General features: G+C 33.2%; 1 long non-coding RNA gene across 1 annotated transcript; it reads right to left on the reverse strand.

Moving 5' to 3' along the window:
* Positions 1–1,786: 1,786 nt before the first annotated feature.
* LOC309627686 lies at positions 1,787–27,823 on the reverse strand. The gene is made up of 2 exons (XR_014243912.1): positions 16,120–27,823; positions 1,787–7,301 (listed from the first exon to the last, which is right to left on the reverse strand). It is a non-coding gene; the product is annotated as an uncharacterized lncRNA (long non-coding RNA).
* Between the last annotated feature and the right edge of the window lie 149 nt (positions 27,824–27,972).

Below are 27,972 nucleotides of genomic sequence, written 5' to 3' on the forward strand. Positions count from 1 at the left end.
TCATAGAGATTCCAGGAGTGCAAGACAGTCCATCAACTGAGACCCCCAAATGGTAGAAACAAGCTGTATTTTCAAGGAATAACTTCACTATCCTAATATATAGATAAATTGTGGTCCCAGGAAAACTCTGACATGCCAACTTTCAGGAATCCAAGGAGTCACGTCTAGATGATGATACACAAAAATTAGGGACACAGTCACATTACTTTACTTACGTGGGAGAAATGGAAAAAGCATAAGCTTGTCTAGGTGAGGAGGTTACAAGATAGTCAAGATGAGTACAAAAAGAAAAAACCGAACCATAGCAGTACCTCACTGCACCGTTTGTGCCCCTATTTATTTTATGTCACAAGTCTTGGGACTATAAAGTATAGAGAGGGCTCTGTCTGGTCAAAGCTGCCTCAGAATAGCCTAGGCTCTGCATAATTTTTTTGGTATTGTTCTTTCATTCTTCTACATTTTAATTTGTGCCTTATGTTACCGATCTGGATTGTCGTAAGTATACTGGGTTAACCATTTTATGTGTAAATATCTCTATATCTTTTCATGTATAAGCTTCTCAAATTCTGCTATTTTATGTACTGGTTCCTCTGAAGATTATTTCATTCCAAGAGAATAATAATAATAATGATGGAGCTATCTGCTTCTGACCAAGATGGATTAACAGGATCTGGACTGACCCTCCCACCTGAAAATAACAACAAAATAAAATGAACAAAATAATGAAACTATGCTTTGCAAGATCCTGGAAATCAGACAACAAAGGATAATGATCCCTGAGAAATGGGAAACAAATGAGGTAATCCCTACAAGTAGCCAAGTTTATTGCCTTGAGAGAGTTCAAGTCTGTTGCACAGGGAAGACAAACCAAAGAAAAGTGACCAACTTCTTGAGTTGAGATGGAGCTGAGAGTTGGGAGGGAACAAGAAGACTGGAGTTTGCAGGACAAAAATGATAGAGGAGAGACTTGTACACAGAGAGGACCATAAGGATCTGCAGAGGTTGCCCAAGAGTATTCAGCTGAACAAGGCTATTTGGAAACAGCAAAAGGAAGCCAAGGGAAGAACCACATAAAAGATTGGAGGCAACAGTGCCTGGGACACATACACAACACTGGTAATAGTTCCTATTCCACCAATAAAATCAGGAAACCCCAGGATTCAAGGGGAAACGTGCAGAGATTACAGACCACCTTGCCTCAACAGTGGAAAATAGCTAATCCAAGATTGAGCACTGCTCTGGACTTGCCCACTAAATCTTAAAAGTAAGACATGAAAGGATCAAGCTTTTACCAAGTAACTTCAATATGCTCCAGAAAGAAAGCACAAGAATATTTATACAAGTACAAAAATATCCAGCATGCAACAAGGTAACATTCTCAGTTCCTGGCATTGAATCAAATGTTCCAAGGCTAGCCAAAAAAAGTAGGAAAACCGTCCCCCAAATAAGGACAAAATCAATCAATATATACCAGGAACAGACACATATGTAAACATTATGGAGAATATAAGTCTGGGTGTTTTTTAGCAGTGACCACTGTTCTTCTCACCCAGCTAGACCCATAACTGAGATTTATCAGAATTCTTCCTGATTTTCCCTGGGGACTCCTGATGGAGGTTCCTGGAGAAAAAGCTTGCAGGAGGATCTTAACTTCTTAGTACATTTACAATCCTTAACAGCTACACTCTCACACCAGGTCACAGTCAAATTTAATCAATTCACTAAAAATATCTGGTTTATTCTCCTTTTTTGATATTTTTTTTCCTTTTCTAGGGAGTGTTGGCTTTTTGTTTGTTTGTTTTATTGAAGTATAGTTGATTTACAATGTTATGTTAGTTTCTGGTATACAGCAAAATGATTCAGTTATACATATATATTATTTTTTATATTCTTTTACATTATGGCTTATTAGAGGATACTAACTATATTTCCCTATGCTATACAGTAGGACCTTGTTGTTTATCTATTTTATATATAGTAGTTTGTTAGTTCCAAACTCCTAATTTATCTCTCCCCCACCCCTTTTCCCCTTTGGTAACCATAAGTTTGTTTTCTTTGTTGTGAGTCTGTGTTTTGTAAATAAGTTCATTTGTGTCATATTTTAGATTCCACATAAAAGTGATATCATATGGCATTTGTCTTAGTCTGACTTACTTCACTTAGTATGATCATCCCTAGGTCCATCCATGTTGCTGCAAATGGCATTATTTCATTCTTTTTTGCAGCTGAGTAGTATTCCATTGTGCATATATACACCAGCTTCTTTACCCATTCATCTGTCCATGGACATTTAGGTTGTTTCCATGTCTTGTCTATTGTAAATAGTTCTGCTATGAACATTGGGCTGCATGTATCTTTTCGAATTAGAGTTTTCCCCAGATATATGTCTGGAAGTGGGATTGCTGGATCGTATGGCAACTCCATTTTTAGTTTTTTAAAGAACTTCCATAATGTTTTCCATAGTAGCTGTACCTGTTTACATTCCCACCAACAGTGTGGGAAGGTTCCCTTTTCTGCACTCCCTCTCTAGCATTTGTTATTCATAAACTTTTTAATGATGGCCATTCTGACTGGTGTGAGGTGATACCTCACTGTAGTTTTGATTTCCATTTATCTAGTAACTAGCAATGTTGAGCATCTTTTCATGTGCTTATTGGCACATGTTCATCTGTATGTCTTTTTTGGAGAAAGGTGTATCTAGGTCTTCTGCCCATACCTTGATTAGGTTGTTTGTATTTTTGTTATTGAGTTGTATGAGCTGTTTGTATATTTTGGAAATTAAGCCCTTGTTGTTCACATCATTTGCAAATATTTTCTCCCAGTCTGTAGCTTGTCTTTTCATTTTTTTTTTTTTTATGGTTTCGTTTGCTGTGCAAAAAGCTTATAAGTTTGATTAGGTCCCATTTGTTTATTTTTGCTTTAATTTCTATTGTCTTGGGAGACTGACCTAAGAAAACATTTGTACAATTTATGTCAGAGAATGTTTTGCCTCTGTTCTCTTTCAGGAGTTTTATGGTGTCACGTCTTATGTTTAAGTCTTTAAGCTATCTTGAGTATATTTTTGTGTGTTGTGTGAGGGTTCTAACTTCACTGATTTACATGCAGCTGTCCAGCTTTCCCAACGCTACTTGCTGAAGAGACTGTCTTTTCTCCATTGTAAGACTCCACACAAAAACTACTAGAACTGATGAACAAATTCAGCAAGGCAGAAGGATACAAGATTAACATACAGAAATCAATTGCATTTTTTACGCTAACAATGAAATATCATAAAGGGAAAGTAAAAAAATAAAATCCCTTTTAAAATAGCATCAAAAAATTAAAATACTTAGGAATAAATCTGACGAAGGAGGTGAAAGGCTTATATGCTGAGAACTACAAAACACTGATAAAGAAAACTGAAGATGATTCAAAGAAATGGAAAGATACCCAACATACTCTTGGATTGGAAGAATTAATATTGTTAAAATGGCCTTACTACCCAAAGCAATCTACAGATTTAATATGATCTTTATCAAATTACCCATGACATTTTTCACAGAACTACAACAAACAATCCAAATGTTTATATGGAATCACAAAAGACCCAGAACTGCCCAAGGAATCCTGAGGAAAAAGGACAAAGCAGGAGTCATAACCCTCCCAGACTTCAGACAATACTTCAAAGCTACAGTAATCAAACCAGCATGGTATTGGCACAAAGACATATGGACCACTGGAACAGAATAGACAGCCCAGAAATAAACTCACACACATTTGGTCAATTAATCTTCAACCAAAGAGGCAAAAATATACAATGGAGAAAAGACAGTCTAGTTTATTCTTTTTACTAGTTTACATTGTGGTCTGTAGCTTCTGTCCTAGGCGAACAAATGCTAGGGTCTTCTTTCTTCCTATAGGTCCCTGTCTCTTTCTAGATTTTGGGTTAGTCATGGTGTTGATCAGGTGAAAAAATTTAAGTCATTCAGGAGAAACCAAATGTATCTTTGTACTGATCAGTGAGAGTAATTTCTTCTGTGGATTTTAGTTAGAATACTGAAGTTTTAAACTGATCTGTTTCCTAGGCTGTATTTTGACTCTAAGAGACAAAAGGCATAATTATTTCTGTGATGCCAACTTCAAACTTTAGAAATATTTTATTACTCATTCAAAAATCTACAAATTAAATAAGCCATTTTCGTATTTTAACCTCTCCAACTTCCGTTAGAACTTCCTATGATTTGTTCTGTTTCAAAAGATTTTCTGTAGTTCTGATATAATATTTGTTCGATATACCTTATTTACCATATCCATCTTCAAAATGTCTAAATTTTCTCTTTTTAGGTAAGTTTAAAGAGAGAGAAATAAATGAAATATGTAAAAGTCAAATCAATTATTAATATCTCTTTAAACCCTATGAAATAAGATGCAGAATAAACATTTTCTTCAGCTCAACACTGTGAAGGTGTTTTCACAATTTATTTTGTTTAATTATTAAAAAAAAAACCTATGAATTAGATGTTACGATTGTTTACCTTCCAAAAGAAGAGTGAGGCTAAAAGAGTTTTAAGGAGCTAGCTCCAAACTGCTACTGAGCAAGGAGCAAGGATAAAATTTAAACTTAATTCTGATGTGGAAGTCTATTTTTTATAAAAACAAAATGGAGTTTATGGCAACTACACTCAACAGATACATAGTATTTCACTCAAACACTATTTCTAGCTACTATTCTCTAACTTAATTTTTTTAACCCATTATTAGAAAAGCTGCATCAAAGAGAAGGCCTAATGATTGCAGTTTCAAGTCTAGAAAATTCATTGTTATGGGTATAAATATGTTAGGATATAGAAATATAGTCAGGAACATTGTGGAGGCACAATGTTACCTACTGAACTGCACAAATATGCTATTTAGTTGTGCACATGTGTAAGAAGGATAATGTCATTTATTAAAAGAAAAAAACAGTTGCAAATGGCATTTTAATTTAAAATATACATATATAAAAAATCTCTTAAATGGAAAATTATTGCAAATCCACAAATTGTTAAATTATTTATACAATTTTCCTTCTGTTAATTAGAAAAGTTGAATAATGCAACATTTTCTTGTTGAATTTCAAAGCTAAAGTTACGGAAGAGGTAAGTGATCTATTTTCTGAAGTTAATAGTTATCTTGTAATTAAATTAGTTAATAACTGATACAAGTATTGGTTCAAGTATGAATAAAGAGTAAATTAAATATTCTAATAGTCCCAGCTTTTAAAAAAAGGATTTTTTTAAAATTTCATAATTGAAACAAATGGAATTCATTTGATAAAATACTGGATTAAAATGTTTATTTTTATTGCAATTTATTTTATAATTTTAATAGATAATTCATGGATATTGAAGATTATTTCAGAGACAAAAAATGCATAACAGACAGAATTATCTATAATTTCTAATGCCATATATACTGATTCTTTTCCTGCTTTAAATTTGATACTGTACTTAGTTTATTTTAGTTATGTAATTCAGTTACCTAATTATCACTTGTGATTTTAAAAATTAAATTGCTTGTTGCTAAAATATTTTTATTAATCATTTACATAAGTTGCATTGGCTTTTCAGAAAGTGATGCTAAATGTCAGTCAATATGATGAATTCAATCAGAAAACAGTTAAAAATTAATAATAGTTCATTGTATGGTTATTAGGATAAGTGGTCAATTACTAGTAAACAGTAGAACTGTTGCATTCTACTGAGTTGAAATTTACTAATTTTTCCTTTTGTAGATATGTTTCACTCATAGCAGCTGGCATGAGATTCCCCTTTCATTCTCTTTTGGAAACTGATTATGAGAATACAGGATAATTTTTACTTTCCTATATCTACTCCCATGTAGAGAAGTGTTTGCAATATAAATGGGAGTAGTATTAGTGTTAATTCAATACCCCAAACAAGCTTTTTTAATTTTTCTATGCTAAGCTATTTGATCTTTTTCAAGAGACTTTCTAATAGAGGAAAAGAGTAGGTGGAGAGGTGGGAGTTCAATATGAAGGCATAAGGTCACCTCTAATTCATGCTTTATTTACACATAGTGTTGTTTTAATTATAACTTAATTAGTAGTTTTGACCTTAGAACTTAATGCATTTAATAGTGAACAATCCACTTAAACAGTTCAGAGTCTGAATTCCTTATTATAAAAGATGGCCATAAAGAGTTACTGTGAGTCTCGAGATACTGAGTGGAAATACCTACTAGTATACAATGTTCTTTGTAAATATAAGACATAATTATTATTTTTCTTGATTGTTTTCCCCGTTGGAGTCTCTGTTCAAGATACTAATTTGAGTATCGTAATAACTTTATTCCTTCATGTACTAAGGTAAATCTCAACCTATACCTCTGTTAAACACAGAAATGATTTCGTTCTCAAATAATACAAGTGAAATTTCTTCTCTACTCAGAACAGCTTTGGTATGATTGGAAATGTTTATGATACATATGGCACACATTATCTCTCAAGAGTTCAAAGTGAATGTTCTTGGGTGAGCACTGAGCTTTTTTATTAGCAGATGAATTGACAAAGAGGAAAAACACAATTGACAGAATCTATAGCAAGAATCAGAGAAACTTATTTCTAAATATAGCTCTTATCACACTGCATGATGTAGTTAAGTTTGTAACATAGAGTTAGTTTCTTTATCTGTCCAGTAAATATTAGGGTATCTATTTTACAGTTTTTGAAGGAACATAGTATGAAATTATACACACACATCTATGTTAAAATGATGTACAAAGTAACACAGGTTTTTCCTTTGTCTTACTTTGTTTTAAACTGGAGAGTATTTTTAAGAGTAAAGTTTCTTTTTTAAACCATTTTATGATGTATGATTGACATATGATAAGCTGTGGTACTTAATGTCTACAATTGATGAGTTTGGAGATAAGTGTACACCCATGAAGCCATCACCACAATGTATGCCATAAACATATCCATTACCTCCAAAAGTTTCCTCCTGCCTTGTCTATTTATTATTAGTTTTCTCATAAAAACACTTAACATAAGATTCACCTTCCTAACAGTGTTTTAAGTATACAATACCATATTAACTGCAGACACTATGCTGTACAGTAGATTTCTAGGACCTAGTTATCTTGGGCAACTGAAACTATGTACCATTTTTCTAATACCTCCTTATTTCCCTCTCCCTCCAGTCCCTGGAAACCACCATTCCACTTTCTGCTTCTATGAATTTGAATATTTTAGATTTCTCATACAAGTGGTATCATGCAGTATTTGCCCTTCTGTGTCTGGCTTATTCACATAGCATAATGTCCTCCAGACTCATCTATGTTGTTGCAAATGGCAGAATTTCCATCTTTTTTTTTTTTAAGGTTGAATAATATTTAATTGTATATACCATAATTTTTTTACCCATTTATTGGTCAATGGAGATTTAGGTTACATCCATGTCTTTGGCTATTGTGAATAATGCTGCGATGAACATGGGAGTGCAGATAACTCTTTGAGATCCTAATTTTATTTTCTTTGGATTTATACCATAAATGGAACTGCTAGATTATATGATAGTATTACTTTTAATTTTTTGAGGAGTCACCATACTGTTTAGTTCTTGCATCAATTTACATTCCAACCAACAGTGTACAAGGATTACCTTTACTTCACATCTTTGCCAACACTTTTTTTTTTTTTTAAATAACAGCCATCCTAACAAGTGTGAGGTTTTGAGTACAAGGGGTTTTATTTGGTAGATGATCCCAGGAAACAAAATAGGGAAGCAGGAGTCAGAAAAGATGGAAGGCTGCCACATAAAGGCATATTTTCAAGTAAGTTACTACTGTAGGAAATCTGAGTTTATTCCTACTGGTGCAGTTTGGAAGCCAGTGTAGTATACATGCCTCATTGTAATGCCACTTAGAGGCAAAAGATCTGGGGTGTTTTTGTGCTGTCCATCCTTGACTGACGGCCCTTCTGGAAGGGACTTTACATTGCTGACACTTCTGTTGTGCAGTGTTCACAGGGAGAGCAGATCTGAGGGGGCAGAGAGCCTTCAGACATACAGATCCAAGTTCTGGCACTCGGAGGTCTGGGCTACATGCACAGCAATGGGAAAAGCGAGGGGATGGGACATTGGTTGTGTCTGTTGTTGACCCATTCACAGCTCAGATCTATACCACTTTATAACCATAGAAACTGTGAATGTTTCTTGACGGTAGTCAGCAGTCACAACAATATCTGAAGAAAAGACAACAAGAGAGTTGGTGTGTCAAGCTAGGTGTAGTAGTTAACGCTGAGGAAATAATTAATATTCATCACTTTTCTCCTCTGTCAAATATTTTGATGCTCTTCATTCTTGATAGGAATATCTGCTGATCTATATTTCTTACCATGTGAAGTAACCCAAATCTATGTTCCCAAAGGGATCTGAACCTCTGACTATCATGTCGTTTCTAGGCATGGTTGGTGCAATTGTCTAATCATGGTTATGATCATGGAAACAATAAATGGATTCAGAGTACATTTCAAGTCCTAGACATAGTATTTCTCTGATCTCATCCTGTAGTAAGAAGTACCATCTCATGATGATCAGTATTAATGAGTCTGAACATTTTAGTGGTCCCTTTCTCTGTCTACTGGTCTACTGGAATGAAGAACTCAAATGATCAAGTGGCAGCCTTAGCTTTTGTTTCAGTGGAATCTTTCTTCTGTCCATTATTAGAATTACTCCTCCACAGAAACCTGGACCTCTAGTCCAACAGAGACTGCAAGTGTGAAAATAGGAAGCAGAAATTCCCCAAGGGGGTACTTCTACCACCCCCTGGTTCAGAGACATGTATTCTATCTAAAGCAACACAGCGCCATATGATAGCCATTGGCTCAAAAAGTCTTGAAATCCTTCAGGGTTTCAGGCCCAAGCTGATGCTTTAGAATGCCTTAAGTCCAATCCAATATTCTATTAGTCTGGTGACTTCTGTATGATGTGGTACATGGTAGGACAAGGGAAAATCAAGGTCACGTGCTCATTCATCATAATGTGGGTCTACCTTGTGCCAATAGGCTAGCCAGAGTATGTTGTTTTCAGGTCAATGGGAAAGACACAAGAGAAAAAGAAGAAACACATGAGGCCTCTTTAGCCCTAGGCTTCACACCACCATAATGTCATTTCTGGCTCATGCAACTGGCTAAAGTGAAAAGTCAAAGAGTGAGGAAATAAAACAACCTACAATTAAGGCAATGATAAGTATGTGGATTCATGTAGGGGTGAACAGTTTGGGGCAGTCCTTCAATTTATCACATTAACTGACTTAAAAAAAATAGTGTCATATATATATATATTTTTAGTTCAAAAAATTAAAGATAATGTATGAACGCCCTCATATGAATATTTTACATACCTCATCTCAATATTTTACCTGAGATACATTTTAAATAGAGCTTCTCACTCTGTCAACAATACTTTATAAATTAGTGTAGTAAATTAGTATGTTTGACCCATTTATAGTTAGTTAAAAACATGTGAAGTAAAAAGCAGAAATATGTAATTGGGTTCAAGATACACACCTCATTTATGAAAGAAAATTTTTAAACTCTTAAAAGCAATGCAAAATTACTAAAGTTGGCTTAAAAGTATCTAAATGTTGACAAAAAGTAAAATGAAAAAAAATGAGATGGATTACCTCATTTTAACCAAACTGAGAAGTTTGGTTTAGAGAAATGCATTTTTAAAGGACAACAAGAATCAAATAAAGAAAAGAAAAATCAGTCAAATTTTAGGTAGTGAGAAACAATTGATGTTCGAATAGAAACAAGCAGATTAATTCTCCTAAACTGAATACCTATGCTCAAGCTAAAATTAAAATAAGTTTGGTTAAATATGGTTCTACCAGCTTAAGAAGAATAAAAATAGAAATACTTAGATATTTTGATATATACTCACAATAATGCTCTTTTTGTATTTTGTTGGTTATTTGAAAGTATCTTCATTTTGGAGTTTGCACATACTTTTTCTAAGTGTTTACCAGAGGTAGGTGTTCCACAAGATTTAGTGAATAATCAAGGATTCGTCTGAAATCAATAGAAGGTAGCAGCTTCACAACAAGTAGCAAATGAACAAAGAGCGTAAATTCGACATATCGAGATGATGGTAAGGCAAATTTAGGGAATCCATAGATAAACAGAAGTAGGAATAGAGTTTTACCTAATAAAAATTCATAAAAACTCAAATGAACTGAAGGAAATTTATGGGTTAAGGTCTTATTATAAGAAGCGACATAAATCAAAAGAATATGAGTCATCTTAGATATTATTGTTGCTCATAGAAAAAGAACAAAACACCCTTCAATAATGACAAGATATTGAAGAAGAAAATTAAGACATTTAAAAATTTCATTCAAACTCATTTATCCCATAATGTTATTATTAACATAATATTACCTAAGTTGACAACCGATATGGAAAAGTTAGGCATAATTCCAACAATTAATTCAAGAAATATTTCCCCCTATGTTATCTGAGAAATGGTTGAAAATACATTTGCTTGTACAGACATAGAATAAATATGATTTTACTGACATAATACGACCTAAATATTTCTAATAATATCTCTTTTTTCCTTTCAAAAAAGAATTTATGCACTCAATAAATCTACTCTGACAATGTCTCAAAGCGCAAGAAGTTTCTAAGACAAAAGATAATATACAAGGAAATTACGTTCTGTTACCAAAAAAAGGAACTGATTATGTGATCCTCAAATGAATAAGACATAAGACTGTATCATAAAGATACAGAATAAAGATTCTGCCTAGAGTGACTGTAAAAAATTACAAAACACCATAGTACATATGGTAGTTTATCTTTAACAAGAAGTCCAGAAAATAGCTAATTACTTTGTTGGGAACCCCCTTACAAGATTTACAGGAGGACAATTTTAATTATTCAGTCTCATGCTATTATGCTATTTGATGACACATCATTATCAAATAGACACTTTGTTTTCAGCAGAAATCATCCATCATTGTCAAACCAAAGCTTTGATCAATACATTTATACTTTATTACTTAGATTTTAATTTACATTATTTCTCAATTTTCCCTGAGTAATCATTTAAAAGGCTGGTCAAAAACCACGAAGGATTATTTTTAAACTATTTGAACAGCAACCATAATTTAGAACAAGTGAGTTGCAGCAGCAGTTCTTGCCTCTAGAGACTAGGCTCCAAAATGACCCCATATGCCATCGAATGAATTGCATAAAGATATGAGCTCAAAATAAGTTGCTCTTAACCTTGAATGTGTGAACAATTTTGCATATCCATAACTGTCAATATGGCACCCTTCAGGATACACTGGTTTCTCTGGGCACAGAGCCAATCAGTCTTATGTTCAGTTATATGTGAGCCAGCAGGACTTCTGACAGGTGCATTGTGGTGGTGAACTGCCCTCATCTACACTCTTTAACTCTCCAGTGACTTTTTGTTCTGTGATGCTTCCTAGGGAACAGGTCGTGATAGAGATGAGTAAAGCATAACATGTGTACCTTACAGTGATGAGGGCACCAGTAGTGTCCAAAGATAATATTCTAAAAAACAATATGACAATTCTGCAGGCCTCTTGTACATGCTCACTCATTGGAAAAAGCCATTCCCTGATTATCTCTTCAAACAGATGTAACTAGGTAGTTAACCTAAAATACCCAACGACCTTAGAGTATAGTAACGGATATGGACTTCATGCTAGATCAAGGCTGTCATGTAGATGCCTCCATTCCTAAAAATTTCCTTTAAATTTTAAGACCTTCTGAAAAGTAATTAGATAAGCCCCTTTCAAAATTAAGTATTATTGTCAAAAGTCCTATACCTATTGAACACCTAAATTCAACAGGCTTATTTAAAGTTGTTCCAGGAAAAGTGCCCTGATATGTGTTTTGTCTAATGGGAGGATTCTTTTTTCAACTCTAGATATAATGAAAATGAATGTTCCCTTTAAGAAAAGTACAATATTAAAATGTTAGTGATACATTCTCTTGATGATGTTACAGAGGAACATACACTCCTATACTGCTGGTAGAAATACACAGTTGCACAACATATATAAAAAGTTATTTGGTAATATCTAAAAATATAGTTACTGATTTGTCTCTTTATACAGAAATCCCTTCTTTAGGAATCTCTTCCAAAGATATCCTAGAAATACTAAAACGTCATATGCACAAGGTGATTTACTGTTGTCCTATTTGTCAAAACAAAAAAAACCGGAAGTAATCAAAATGTCCATTTATAAGGGACTTGTTGAACAAACTATGATACATCCATGGAAGGGAGTACTATATATCTCTAAAAAGAATGAGGAAAATTTTTATACATGATTATAGATTAATCTCTAAAAATCTTTTCATCTTTTTTGCAAAACAAAGTGATCACTATACTACCTTTTATTTATGAATGGGGTAAAAGATATATATAAAAGAAGTTAGATATATATGCATCTATACATATATATATACACACAACAGATGCTTATATTTAAAAAATGTAAGTAGAAACAAAAAACTAATGAAAATTATGACATACAGAGTGGAAGAAGAGAGACATAAGGAGGAAGAAATTGAATGTATACTTCTCGAATATATCTTGTTTTACAGATTGGAATTTAGAGCCTTCTAACTATTTTGCATAATTAAAACATTAAATATAAATTAATAAAATAACCCCTTTAAGTGGAAAGCAAAATAAAACTAAACTAAACTATATATCAATTTGATGGCTTAACCATGCAATATTTTTTTTAATGACCTTATAACACAGTAATCTTAAGGTCATCCTTACTGGGATATATCAGAATTAAAAAGAACTGAAAAGAAATCTCAAACAGTATTTAGTGACCATGTTCACAGTAAAAATATTGGCATTATTACTTTGAAGATTTGCATGTAGACAGATATATTAGATAGATACATAGATGATAAGTAGAAAATAAGTAACTGTATTAATATCTTTGGAAAATACAATTTTGAGAACAAAGATAAAAAAATTTAAAGATAAAGAATTTTAGTAAAAACTTCATATTTTTAAATTTTAATTGCAACCAGAATATAAACTCTTGGGGTGTTTATTTTCTCTTAAAATATGTATTTTCTGGCTGTTAAGCTGAAAAGGCCTAGAAGCAATGGCCGAACTGGCCAAACCAGATATAACGAACCAAGATTGTGGTATCTAAATAGCACTACATAGTAAAGTAAGCCAAGACCTCTTGCAAAAATAGTAGATTCTGCTCTGTGATAAAGAACTATACAATGTAAGCCTGGAACTATTTGTCATACCAAAAAGCAGCACAAAGAAACTACCTGAGTCCTGTTGGAAGGTCATGGGTGTCAAGTAAAGTGTTTCTACCAGTTGAAGACAGTTTGATTTAAACATCAAGAACTATAATGAATGCAATGAACCCTTCAAACATGTTAAAAATCCATGAGTTCATAATAATTTTAAAAAGTTCATTCATCACTCCTCTCGAGGTTGCTAGGGCATTAAGTCATTGTTCTGGAAACTTATAAATACATAACAGAAAAGAATCAAGCATTTACCCTTCCTTTCGTGTACCAATGTATTTAAGGGTAATCAAATAGTTGATGAGTAAATTTTTTTATGTAAGAATCACACCTAATATATCCAGAAAAAAATGGTAACATTGAAACAACACAATTTTGCATACCTTAATGAAGTAATGGGTCTTGCCAATGATGTTAAAAGGCTGCTAAAACATTAAATTAAAAAATGATGAAGAATTTTATAGCAGAGAGATCGAAAAATGAGAGTTGACCATATACTCTGAACCTCATAAGACATTCTTGACAAAAAAAAAAAAACTAAAATTGAGTCTAATCAAACCCTTTGATCTAATCAATTTATGTAAAATATAGGGAATACAGAATTATGTTAAATGATATCATAGTGATACAGATAATTAAACCCAAAATGTAGAAAATTATTTAAGGCAAAATAAATAAGAAATAAAATGCAAGACAAAAAATGAAGAGATTTTACAGTTTAAAAGAGACCAGGAGATATACAAAGTAAATAAAAGAGGAAGTTCTTTTTGATGTTGATATGAAAGAACCAATTATCAAAAAAGACATTTATGAGACAAATGGAGACATAATCATGAAGGGATATTAGATGATATTAGGAAATATTTTCCTTTTTTAGGTATAATAATGGATTCAGGTTATGTAATTTTATGTTATGTAATTTTATGTAAGTAATTTTTTCAAAAGTATTTCTTAGAGAAGCATGTTTTTTTAAGGGTAAACTTTTATAATGTCTGTGTATACTTTAAAACAATCCACTTTAGTGGGTGAGGGAAAGCTGGGTGGCATACCACACCTTCCCATTTCCACACCCACTGAATGTGGAGGAAGGGAGTCAGGAGACTCAGACACTTCATCAAACTAATGAATAAAGTGCTTAAGTTGAAAAAGCTGACATTATTTAGTATCAAAGAATGTAATCAGTTTATTTTTGATTATGTTATTTTTCTGATATTCAACTAATCTATGATCATTGGAGAGAAGCAAAGGTTTTTCTGGAAATTCATTGATGGTGGATTGTTTATATAAAGGCTGGGATTTGACCAAGTACACAAGCCAAGATTATGAACTTTCTCAGACTTAGTAATAAGACCAAGAAGTATGAAAAATTAGAACTCACACAGCACAGGATGAGGTGATATGTAAAACTCATGAACTCAAATAAAATAAAATAAAATAAAATTGGATCATAAGAACGTTGCCTTACAGTGGCTACAGGTCTTCCCCTGTTTTTTAGTTAAGAAAACATGGGCTGTGAAATCAGTTTCCATTTCACTCTATATATTCTTTATATTTTTATACAGTTCAGATTTTATTACACATGCTATACAATGCACTTATTTATTAGTTCTATCATTGTGAACAAATTGTATTCTCTTAAAAATTTCTCAAAGAACACCAAACTAGTGCTATATAAACTGCATCTGTGCAAATGTGCTCTCCAATTTCTGGTAGGAGAGGCTGCAACATGAGGAGCTAGATGTCTTAAACATTCTTACATGAAGACAGCAGTGACACTACATTTCAGAGTACAGTGCTAGCCAACAAATTTGCTCTCATTTAACCATGAAGTACTCAGATTCTTTCAAAAGTATACACTTAAACTTCAGAAAAATGTTTAATGGTTTGGATTTATTTTCTGAACAAAATCTAACACTGTTAGAGGTTAATTTTGAGCCAGGATTCATTTTTTTTTTAATTTAATTACCCCCAAGTATTGTCACAACTTATAAATATGCTAGTGACTAAAAGATTAAACTCACTTTCTTACCTCTAACCTCTGACACTCACAAACACTAAGACTTTACAAGAGGTAATTTCAAAGTTAAAAAGACATTTCCCCATGCTAAATTAGGAATAAGCTCTGGAAAGAATTAAATTAATTCTGCAGAGAAAAGGGGAGGATTTTATTACTTTATTATTTGTGCTAAATTTTGCCTTTAGAAAAAAATAGGTAAATTAATAAATGAGTTTGTATTACTTAGCCGTAAAAAAGAATGAAATAATGCCATTTGCAGCAACATGGATGCAAGTAGAGATTATCATACTAAGTGAAGTAAGTCAGAAAGAAAAAGACAAATACCACATGATATCACATATATGTGGAATCTAAAATAGGACACAAATGAACCTATCTATAAAAAACAGAAAAATAATCATTTACATAGAGAACAGACTGGTGGTTGCCAAGGAGGAGGGGGTTGGGGGAAGGATGGAGTGGGAGGTTGGGGTTAGCAGATGTAAGCTTTTATATATAAAATGGATAAGTAAAGGTCCTACTATATGGCACAGAGAACGATGTTGAATACCCTATGATAAACCATAATGGAAAAAATATAAAAAGAACGTATGTATGTATAACTGAATCACTTTGCTGTACAGCAGTAATTAACCCAACATTGTAAATCAATTATACTTCAATATAAATATATACATACATACATACATGAGTTTGGATTCAAGTTGCCTAGCCACACAATACATTGTTTGGTTACAGATATTAATTTTCTTTCTGATAATTTGTGGAAACATTTAAAAAATACCAAAAAGACCATGAACCAGAAAAATAATTTAAAGAAATCAATTTAAGAATTCTTAAAAATGTATAGATACTATTGTAAATAACAAATGCTTAAAATAATAATAAATTGCCAGGCAAAATTTTGTGAAAATGTTCAAAATCTGTCAAAACTCTTGAACATCAATATGTACTGTAACAAATTTTAAAAATAGTTTATAGAGATAAATTTTGGGTCAGTATGTAAATTCAGTATATTGGGAAATGAGCCATTTAGAGAACTTATAACTTATTATACTGATTTTTAAAGACATTTTTTTAGAGCAGTTTTAAGTTCACAGCAAAACTGAAAGGTATGTAGAGATTTCCCATAAACCCCCTTTTCCCACACATGCACAGTTTCCTCCATTATCCACATCCCCACCACAATGGTACATTTGTTAAAATTGATGAACCTACATTGACACATCACAGCCACCCAAACTCCATAGTTTACAGTGGGGTTCACTTTTGGTGTTATACACTGTATGGGTTTGGACAAGTGTATAATGACAAGTACCCACCATTATACTATCATGCAGAGTAGTTTTGCCACCCTAACCATTTATACTGATTTTTAATTAATTTGCTGAATTTTATTTTCATTCATATTGACCTAGCACCCTGGCACATTCTCTGACAAGAAGAAACTATTTCAACAGGGTCTCCTCTGATTTCCTCACAGCTGTTCTTAGATTTTACACAGTACAGATGCTTAAAACATAGTTAATACCTTAATAAGTAAATGAATAATATGACAAAGAAAAAGTATTTAACTGACTGACTTTTTATGACCAAAAGTGAATGTAATTATTACACCAAAGGAGACAAGAAAGCGTTAAATCTAGTCCCAGGTGTGAGAGGAAGAAGCAACAATAGAAGCCTAAAGAAATACTGCAGAAACATTTTCAATCTTTTTTTATTCCAATTAGAGTTATCATTCTGGGTTGCTTAAGTATCATTTTAAGTATCAAATGACATGTTATTAATCAGACTTCTGAGGAAAATGGAGAGAAAAATATCTTACATGTGATAGCTGCTCAACATTTGAAGATATCAATTATATTTGTCCCTCAGGCTTTCACAAGCTAAACATTCCACATTCCCTCAAGTGTTTCATGTGTCACATTTTCACTTGACTCCATATCCTCACATTATTCTCTATCTCTCTAAAAACATGACTCTCAGAGCTGGACATACAAATGTGAACTGATCAGCATGTTTGGAACATCACTTTTCTACTTAACTGTTTATTTTAATGTATCTTGTTGTTCACTTGTTTTGTGACACTCCCTCCCTAACGCCTTAATAGTCATAGTGACTTACACTGAACTTATGACAAACTGTATTCTAAAGTTTTTCACAGGAGTTGTTCTCAAAGATGTACTAATCTGCATTTATGAAAAACATTTTAATAAAAAATATAAATTTCATGTATTACTAAAAAAGTTATTTACTATACTAAGAATAACCCTCACACCAAAAATATTAGATCCATGCAGGCTACACAGGGATGTTCCCACATAAAAAGAGCCCTTCAAGATCACAGTAGATAACTGGTTTTCCTAAATTCATAGAGTCAGAGAAATTTAAGTAAAATGAAGAAGCAGAGGAACCGCCTCCAATTAAAGAACAAGAAAACTCCCCTGAAAGAACAATGAAACAGACCTCTCCTGTCTACCAGAATCCGAGATCAAAAAGGAGGTAATAAAAATACTGAAGGAAGTACGAAAGGCTATCAATAGAAATGTAGATCACCGTAACAAGGAACAAGAAAATATAAAGAAGAGCCACTTAAAATTAGAAAACTAATTTGCTGAGATGAAAGTCAAGCTAAAAGCAATAAATAACAAGTTAAAGAATGCAGAAGAAGGAATAAGTGATGTGGAAGATAGAATAATGAAAATCACCCAATTAAAACAGCAGACAAATGAAAACACAAATTAAAAAAAGAAAGAAAGGAGTATGAGAGACCTATGGGATCATATAAATCGAGGCAACCTAAGCATAACAGAGATCCCAGAAGAAGAAGAAAGAGAAAAGAGGATTGAAAATGTATTTGAAGAAATTATGGCTGAAAACTTCCCAAACCTAAAGAAGTAAATAGATATCCAGGTACAGTTAACAGATAGGGTCCCAAACAAGATGAACCCAAACAGACCTTCACCAAGACATATTATAATTAAAATGGTAAAAGTTAAAGATAAAGAGAGGATTCTAAAGGCACCAAGAAAAAAATCAAAGAGTTAGTTACAAAGGAACGCCCATAAGGCTATCAGCTGATTTCTCTACAGAAATGTTGAAGGCCAGAAGGGAGTAGCAAGGTATATTCAAAGTCCTGAAAGTGAAAAACCTAAAACGTAGGATACTCTACAAAGCAAGATTATCACTTAGAAAAGGAGGAGAGAGAAAGAATTTCTCAGACAAGAAAAAACTAAAAGAATGGAGCAATACTAAACCAATCCTGAAAGAAATATTGAAAGGTCTTCTCTAAATAGAAAAGAAGCAAGAATCTATAGGAGATAGATCTACAATCAACAGCAAAAGGATAAATATGAAGATATAAAAGAGGATATCAAAATCATAAAATGTGGGGGAGGGGTGTAAGAAAATATGTTTTTTTTTTTTTTTAGAATGTGTTTCAGTCTATATGACTATCAGTCTAAAGCAAGTAGATAGAGTAATAGATTAACATACTTAAAAACTAATATATTCCCTACAAAAGACCCACTTTAGGGTAAAGGACCCACATAGATCGAAAGTTAGGGGATGGAAAAAGATATTTCATGCAAATGGAAATGACAAGAAAGTAGGGGTAGCAAGACTTATAGCAAACAAAATAGACTTTAAAACAATGGCCATAGGGACTTCCCTGGTTGTCCGGTGGTTAAGAATCCACCTTCCAATGCAGGGAACGCAGGTTCAATCCCTGGTCAGGAAACTAAGGTCCTACATTCCGCGGGGCAACTAAGCCCATGCACTGTAACTACTGAGCCCACTCACACTATAGACCATGTGCCACAACTAGGGAGCCCGTGAGCTGCAACTACTGAGCCCATGCATTCTGGAGCCTGCATGCCACAACTACTGAGCTCGAGTGCTGTGGAGCTCGCACACCACAACTAGAGAGAAGCCCGTGCGCTGCAACTAGAGAAGCCCGTAATCCGCAACGAAGAGCTTGTGAGCCACAATGCAAGATCCCACATGCCGCGATGATCCCATGTGCCGCAACTATGACCTGACACAGCCAAATAAATAAAAATAAATAAATAAATGTAAAAAAACCACAAAGGCCATAAATAAAGAAAAAGGAGACCACTATATAATAATAAAAAAATCAATACAAGAAGAGGATGTTACACTTGTTAACATATATGCACCCAAGGTAAAACAAAACAAATACTAACAGACATAGAGGGAGAAACTGATGGGCATACAATAATAGCAAGAGACTTTTAACACCTCTCTGACAATAATGGACAGATCTTCTAGACAGAAAATAAATATGGCAACAGAGATCTTAAATAACACAATAGAACAATTAGACTTAATTGATATTTTCAAGACATTGCATCCAAAAAATCAAGAATATACATTCTTTTCAAGTGCATATGGAACATTCTCTAGGATAGACCACATGCTAGGACACAAAACAAACCTCAAGAAATTTAAGAGAACAGAAATTATTTCAAGCATCTTTTCTGACCACAGTGGCATAAAACTAGAAGTCAACCACAAAAAGAGAGACAAGAAAAAAAAAAAAGACTGCACAGAGACTAAACAACATGCTACTAAAAAACCAATGAGTCAACAATACAATCAAAGAGGAAATTAAAAAATACCTTGAGACAACTGACAATAAAAACACAACCATACAAAATCTGTGGGCTGCAACAAAAGCAGTCCTAAGACAGAACTTCATAGCAATACAGGCCTTCCTCAAAAAAAAAAAAGAAAGAAAAATCACAAATAAACAACCTAACCCACTACCTAAAAGAATTAGAAAAAGAAGAACAAACAAACCTGAAGTCAGCAGAAGGAACGAAGTAATAAAGACCAAAGGTGAAATAAATAATATAGAGATTTAAAAAATAGAAAAAAATCAATAAAACCAAGAGCTGGTTTTTTGAAAGGGTAAGCAAAATCAATAAACCTCTGGCCAGGATCACCGAGAAGAAAAGAGTAAGGACCCAAATAAACAGAAAAAGTAAATAAAAGAGGAGAAAAACAACAGATACTGCAGAAATGTAAAAAAGAAAAAAAAAAATCCGTAACTACGAACAATTATAAGCCAACAAATTGGACATCCTAGAGGAAGTGGACAAGTTTCTAGAAACATACATTCCACCAAAACTGAACCAGGAGGAAACATAATTTGAACAGACCTATCACCAGATGTCAAACAGAATGTATAAAAAAACAAAAACGACCTGCAAACAAAAGTCCAGGACTGGATGGCTTCACTGGGGAATTCTACCAAATATACAAAGAAGAATTTATACCAATCCTTCTCAAACTTTTCCAAATGATCGAACAGGTGGGAACACTCCCAAAGTCATTCAATGAAGCCACCATCACTCTGATACAGAAACCAGATAAAGACACCACTCAAAAAGAAAATTACATGCCAATATAGATTCAAATACTCTCAACAAAATATTAGCAAACCAAATCCAACAACACATAAAAAAGATCATACACCATGATCAAGCTGGATTCATCCCAGGGTCACAAGGATGGTTCAACATACACAAATCAATCAATGTGATACACCACATCAAGAAAAGAAAGGACAAAAACCACATGATCATCTAAATAGATGCAGAAAAAGCATTAAATAAAATTCAACATCCACTCCTGATAAAAAAAAAAAACTCTTACCAAAGTGGGTATAGACAGAACATATCTCAAAATAATAAAAGCTATTTATGACAAACCCACAGCTAACATAATACTCAATGGTGAAAACCTGAAAGCCTTCCCACTAAAATCTGGAACAAGACAAGGATGCTCACTCTCACCACTTCTATTCAACATAGTATTGGAAGTCCTAGCCTTGCAATCAGACAAGAAAAAGAAATAGAACGTGTCCAAATTGGAAGGGAAGAGTTAAAATTGTCATTATATGCACATGACATGATACTATATACAGAAAACCCTAAAGATTCCACACAAATCTACTAGAACTAATAAATGAATTCAGCAAGGTAGCAGGATACAAGATTAACATACAGAAATCAGTTGTGTTTCTTTACCCTAACAATGAAATATCAGAAAGGGAATGTAAAAAAAAAAAAAATTCTCTTTTAAAATCACGTCAAAAAAATTAAAATACTTAGGAATAAACCTGACCAAGGAGGTGAAAGACTCACATGCTGACAATTATAAAACATTGATAAAGGAAACTGAAGATGATTCAAAGAAATGGAAAGATATCCCATGCTCCTGGATTGGAAGAATTTATATTGTTAAAATGGCCATACTACCCAAAGCAATCTACAGATTTTAATGCAATCCTTATCAAATTACCCATGACATTTTTCACAGAACTAGAACAAACAATCCTAAAATTTATATGGAATCACAAAAGACCCAGAATTGCCCAAGCAATACTGAGGAAAAAGAACGAAGCTGGAGGTATAACCCTCCCACACTTCAGATAATACTACAAAGTTACAGTTATTAAAATGTATGGTATTGGCACAAAAACAGACATATGGATCAATGGAACAGAATAAGAGCCCAGAAATAAGCCAACACACCTTTGGTCAATTTATCTTGGACAAAGGAGGCAAGAATATACAATGGAGAAAAGACAGTCTCTTCAGCAGTGGTGTTGGGAAAGCTGGACAGCCCCATGTAAATCGATGAATTTAGAACACATCCCCACATCATACACAAAAAATAAACTTAAAATGGCTTAAAGACGTAAATAAAAGACAGAACAGCGTTAAGTCTCCTAGAAGAGAACATAGGCAAAATATTCTCCAACATAAATTGTACCAATGTTTTCTTAGGTCAGTCTCCCAAAGCAATAGAAATAAAAGCAAAAACAAACAAATGGGACCTAATCAAAATTATAAGCTTTTGCACAGCAAAGGAAACCATAAATAAAAAATGAAATGACAACCTATGGTATGGGAGAAAATATTTGCAAATGATGCGAATGATAAGGCCTTAATTTCCAAAATAAACAAACAGCTCATACAACTCAATAACAAAAAAACCAAACAACCCAATCAAGATATTGGCAGAGGACCTAAATACATATTTCTCCAAAGAAGACATATAAATGAATATGTGCCAATAGGCACATGAAAAGATGCTCAACATCGCTAACTATCAAAGAAATGCAAATCAAAGCTACAATGAGGTGTCACCTCGCACTGGTCAGAATGGCCATCATTAAAAAGTCCACAAACAATAAATGCTGAAGAGGTTGTGGAGAAAAGGGAACTTTCCTACAATACTGGTGGGAATGTAAACTGGTGCAGCCACTACAAAAAACAATATGGATTTTCCGTAAAAAACTAAAAATAGAGTTGCCATATGATCCCACAATCCCACTCCTGGGCATATCTCTGGAGAAAACTATAATTCAAAAAGATGCATGCACCCCAATGTTCACAGCAGTACTATTTACAATAGCCAAGACATGGAAGCAACCTAAATGTCCTTCACCAGATGAATGAATAAAGGATATATGGCATATATATATATATATATATATACACATACATACACACACATATACATACAATGAAATACTACTCAGTATTAAAAAGAATGAAATAATGCCATTTGCAGCAACATGGATGGACCTAGAGATTATCATACTAGGTGAAGTCAGACAGAGAAAGACAAATATCATATGATATCACTTATACGTGGAATCTAAAATAGGATACATATGCACTTATTTACAAAACAGAAATAAACTCACAGACATAGAAAAAAAAACTTATGGTTACCAAAGAAGAAAGGTGATGGGGAGGGATAAATTAGGAGTTTGGAATTAGCATATACATACTACTATGTACAAAATACATAAACAGGGTCCTATTGTATAGCACAGGGAAATATATTCAATATCTTGTAATAACCTATAATGAAAAAGAATATGAAAAAAGAAAATACATATAACTGAATCATTTTGCTCTACACCAGAAACTAACACAACATTGTGAATCAACGATACTTCAATAAAATAATAAATAAATAAGTTATTTATTAAATATCTATTGAATACCTGATATATTACCAGTACTATGTTAGGCACTAGAGAGACAGGGACAAATAGATGAATACTCTGTCTTTTTATTAATTGCTTCATATTAGATGAAGCAGAGAAAAAGAAAAAAAATTGTAAAGAAATACATTTCAAAAATAAATCACAAATGTTCATAAACAAGCAATATTCTGAGAGAAATATAGAAGGTAAGACACCCAATTTCAATACGATGATTAGGGAAGGCTTAGGAGGAGGTAACATTTAATTTAAAATATAAAACATGACAGTAAGCTACCTGTGAGATTGTGGCAGAATAAAAATGTCCACAAATTCACTGCCACTTTTCATATCAAGAGGTGGAATTTATGTTTCCTTGTCTTAAATTTGGGGGACTCAGACTTCCTTGAAAAATAAATTATGCTGGAATTGAATCTGCCAGTTTCCACACTCTAGCTTTAAAAGATTACCTTCTCCTTCTGATCTCTTTGAACACTCTTGGAGCCCTGAGGAGCCAAGGCAAAATAGCTTGCTAGTGAAGAAGTCCTGACGTTACATGAAGAGGAAGAATGGGCCAGCTGAGGCCAGCCCTTTCCCCACTAAGGCACCAAGGCTGTGAACAAAGCCATCTTGAGGTAGGCAGACGAGATCAGCCACCAACCATATGCCATTGAGCAACCACATTCCATTCAATGTAGAGCAGAAGGATTGGCCAGCTGAGTGAGTGCTGCCTGAATTCCTGATCCACGCTATTGTGAGATTTAATAAATTATTACTGTTTTAAGCCACTAAATTTTGGGGTATGCAGTAAGAGATATATATTGAATAAATACAGTATGATGATGACAACGGGAATGAAAGGGAATATAGGTATTTGAAATATATTTTTGAGATTAATTCAACAGGACTTGAATTCACAAGTTGATTATATGTGGGGGATGGTAGGGAGGAAAGGAATCAGCGATTATACCAAATAGTGTGATGTCACTTATTACGGGGTAAAATTAAGGGTAGAAAACACATCCCTAAAAAGTGGAGGAACTCAAGAGTTTCATTTTAGATTTTACTGTGATTAATATATTCAAGTAGTGATGTCACACAGAGAGCTAGATAATAGACAGTGGTGCTATCTAATGAATGATCTAGGCAAGGAATTTATGTTAGGAAGTAATCAGCAATTAAATGGAAGATAAATTTCAATGAACCAATGACATGTCCTAGGGAATGAGTATATGGAAAGAGGAGAAGAGGAAAAAGAAATAAGCTTTAAGGAATTCCAAAATTATGAACATAGACAGAGGAAGATGATCCAGAAAAGAAAACAAAATAAAGCAACCATGAAGTGAGAGCAAAACTAAGAGATAACATAAAAAACTTTACTGTGTTTCAGAAGGAATGGTGAAAATAGGTGAAAGATCTGAAAAGAAAAGACAGAAATATGTCTATTGAATTTATCAACAGTAAAGACAGTAGCTTGATACCAGTAAATAAGATGCAGAGTGGGAAGTAAAAGCAACATTGGTTAGATGAAGATTAAATGGGTGTTGAGTAAAAGGAGACAAAAAAATGTAGTAACTCTTTTGTGGCTCTGAAGGGGAAAAAACAGATGTAGTAATATCTGTATATGAGGTGGAGGACTTACTTTAGTATTTTTTAATGGGGTTGTCTAGGGCATATTGTCATGCTAACAACAATGATATATTTAACAGTAAAGATTTCCAAAGACTAAAAGCAAGAAGATCATTTGATGTGTTGAAATCCTTGAGATGGTGAAAGAGTGGACGGAATCTACAGCACACATGGAGGTATTGAATGGTGCTTGGCTTCCTCCATTGTAACAAAATAGGACAAAAGAAATAGATGGGTGCAAGCATGGTAAAATTTTATTTATTGATTGACTGATTGCAGGTAGGAGGAAGATAAGTTCATTTTTGGTGTTTTATATTTTTTCAAATAAAAAAAGGGAAAATCATCTGCCAAGACCGAGGAGAGAGGGAAACTGTAGACGACGTATGGTATGAAAGGAAGGTATAATGATTATCACTGGGATTAGAATAAAAGAAATTTCAGAGGAATATATTAGGATTGAAAATAGAGATACAGTGCCATGTGTTTTGTTTTCAATTTTGAAAATTTCATATGTAAGCTATACCTCCATTTTTATATTATCTGTTTTCCTAAACAATATTGCTATGTCTTCATTAAAAATACACTGATAAATATGTTAAAGAGACATAGGTCAAGGTCAGAAAGATGTGGCAATATTCCATAATTTAACAGTTTTATTGAGATATAACTGAAATACAATAAAGTGCACATATATAAAGTATATAGTTTGATAAGTTTTAACATGTGTATACACCCATGAAACCATCATCACAATCAAAACAGTAAATATACCTATCATCCCAGAAAACTTTCTTCTGCCTTTGATAGTACCTCTCCCATTCCTCATTACCCATGTAATTGGTTAATCGTTTTTTGTGGGGTTTTTTTTTTTTTTTTTGTCTTTTATCCATTTCAGCAATCACTTTCTTCTAGGTGATGTATTTAGATTATTTACATTTGATGTAATTATTTATGTGATGGCTTAAGTCTGCCATTTTCTTTTTTATTTTCTGACTGTTGTTTTTTTTTTTTTTTTCATTTTTGTTTCCTTTTTCCTGTCTTTCTATGGGTTACTTATTTTTAGAATTCCATTTTTATTTATTCATAGTGTTTTTTACTGTCTCTTTCTATAGCTTTTTTAAGCACTTGCTCTAGGTTTTTATTACTCGTAATAACTTATTAAAGTCTAGGATGTATAACTTTAGTGGATTTGGAAGGGGGGAAGCATTGCATGCTTATAAAGGATAGCATAATGGATGTTTTGGTGATAGAACACTTCTATATCTTGATTTTGGCGATAGTTATATAAATTCATACACGAGTAGAACTATACACACACATACATAAACAAACATATGAGTGCTTGTAAAATAGATGAAATCTGAATAAGACCTGTGTACTACTGGCAATCTGCTGGATTTGATTTTGTACTTAAAGTTAAGCAAGCTATCACCATTGGGGAAACTGGCTGAGGCGTACTCAAGACTACTCTGTGCTATTCTTTTCAAATTCTTTTGAATCTATGACTATTTTTATATACAAAGGGGAAGAAGATAGAGGTCATATTTGATTTTATGTGAAGTCAAGAGAAAATAGAATCTTATCATGAATCTCTCAAGAACTATAAAATGTACTAATTATAATCACAAATGGCTTCAACCAAGTAGTGGTTTTAACTGGACTTATTAACAAAGATAATTTATTTAAGTTACATCTCAAAATTACATAAACATCCTACATATAATTAGCATTACACCCTTTCTTTTTGCTTTCTAAAGTAACAAGTTGTTTTTGTTCACAGACATGATTAATATCTTTTCCTTATTCAGCTAGACATTATCTTCATGGATAATCAATCATGCATTCTAGCCCAATGAGCATGGGGTTTATGACAATAAGACAAACTTTTAGAAACTGAATTACTTTCATTTAAATAATTAAATTTATATAGAAAGGGGGAGGAAAGAAAAACACTTTAGTGCTGAAAATAGCCTTGTTATATTGCTGAAGGGTATGTTCCTTATTTGATTAAAATGTTCCAGAGAAATGGCTGATGAGTATACTTAATTCATATGGTAAATGTCTTCAATAAACACATCTAAGACAGGAGAATAAGACAATATATGAATGATATATGACCCTATTTCATGTCTACGAGATCCATTTAGCATAATTTCATTTTTTTCTTTTAAAAATCATTATTATTTGAAATTTAATGTGGGAAAAAGATGTTTTTAAACTTAAAATGTATTATAATATTTAAGAATATCATCAGAAAATAACTAAACAGTCATGCCTTCCTTCCTTTTTATCCCTTTTCCCTTTCACTTTAAATACACACATAATATGCACACATAATTATACACATATATGTAAGCTTGCAAAAACGAGATTATCTCATTTCCCTCTGATGTTCCAATACTATAGACATTATACCCCCAAATGTGTATAAAACAGTTCTTCATATGATAAATTTATAAATAATAATGATAATAATAAAGATAATAAAAGAGAAAAAGAAAACAAATGTCTTTCTCAAGCCTAAGAAAGTTGAAGGTTCTACATTTCTAAAACCTGTTAGTGAAAAAATTGAGTGAAGAAACCACTGTCCAGCAAAACTGGAACCAGAAGACTCTAACAACCAGAATATTGGAGAAGTGTACAACCAGAAAAACAGGGCTGACTTGGAACTAAAGGGGTGGAGCAGGAAAGCACCTAATAAGCCCAAAAAGCACCAGTGAGAGAAATCAACTTTAAACATTGCAAGTCCCCAAAAGCAGAAAGCCATCAGCAGTTTACAAAAAGCCCTGTCCCTTCTCTTGCAGTTTTCTCCTTTCCTACAAGCTAGCTCCAAAATCACTGAAGCTTCGAGAAAACAAGGAAGAGCCCACAACACTCTCTCCCCAAACTTTAGCATTAGCTGCAGGTGGGAGAGAAGGCCTTATCTTACAATGTGGATCGAACTGTTGCTCCGTATCTTATACTGGGTTTTTGATTGAGGCTGTGTTTTGA

This window comes from Balaenoptera borealis (assembly GCF_965194805.1).
Source record: "Balaenoptera borealis genome assembly, chromosome: 4".
Lineage (NCBI taxonomy): Eukaryota > Metazoa > Chordata > Mammalia > Artiodactyla > Balaenopteridae > Balaenoptera > Balaenoptera borealis.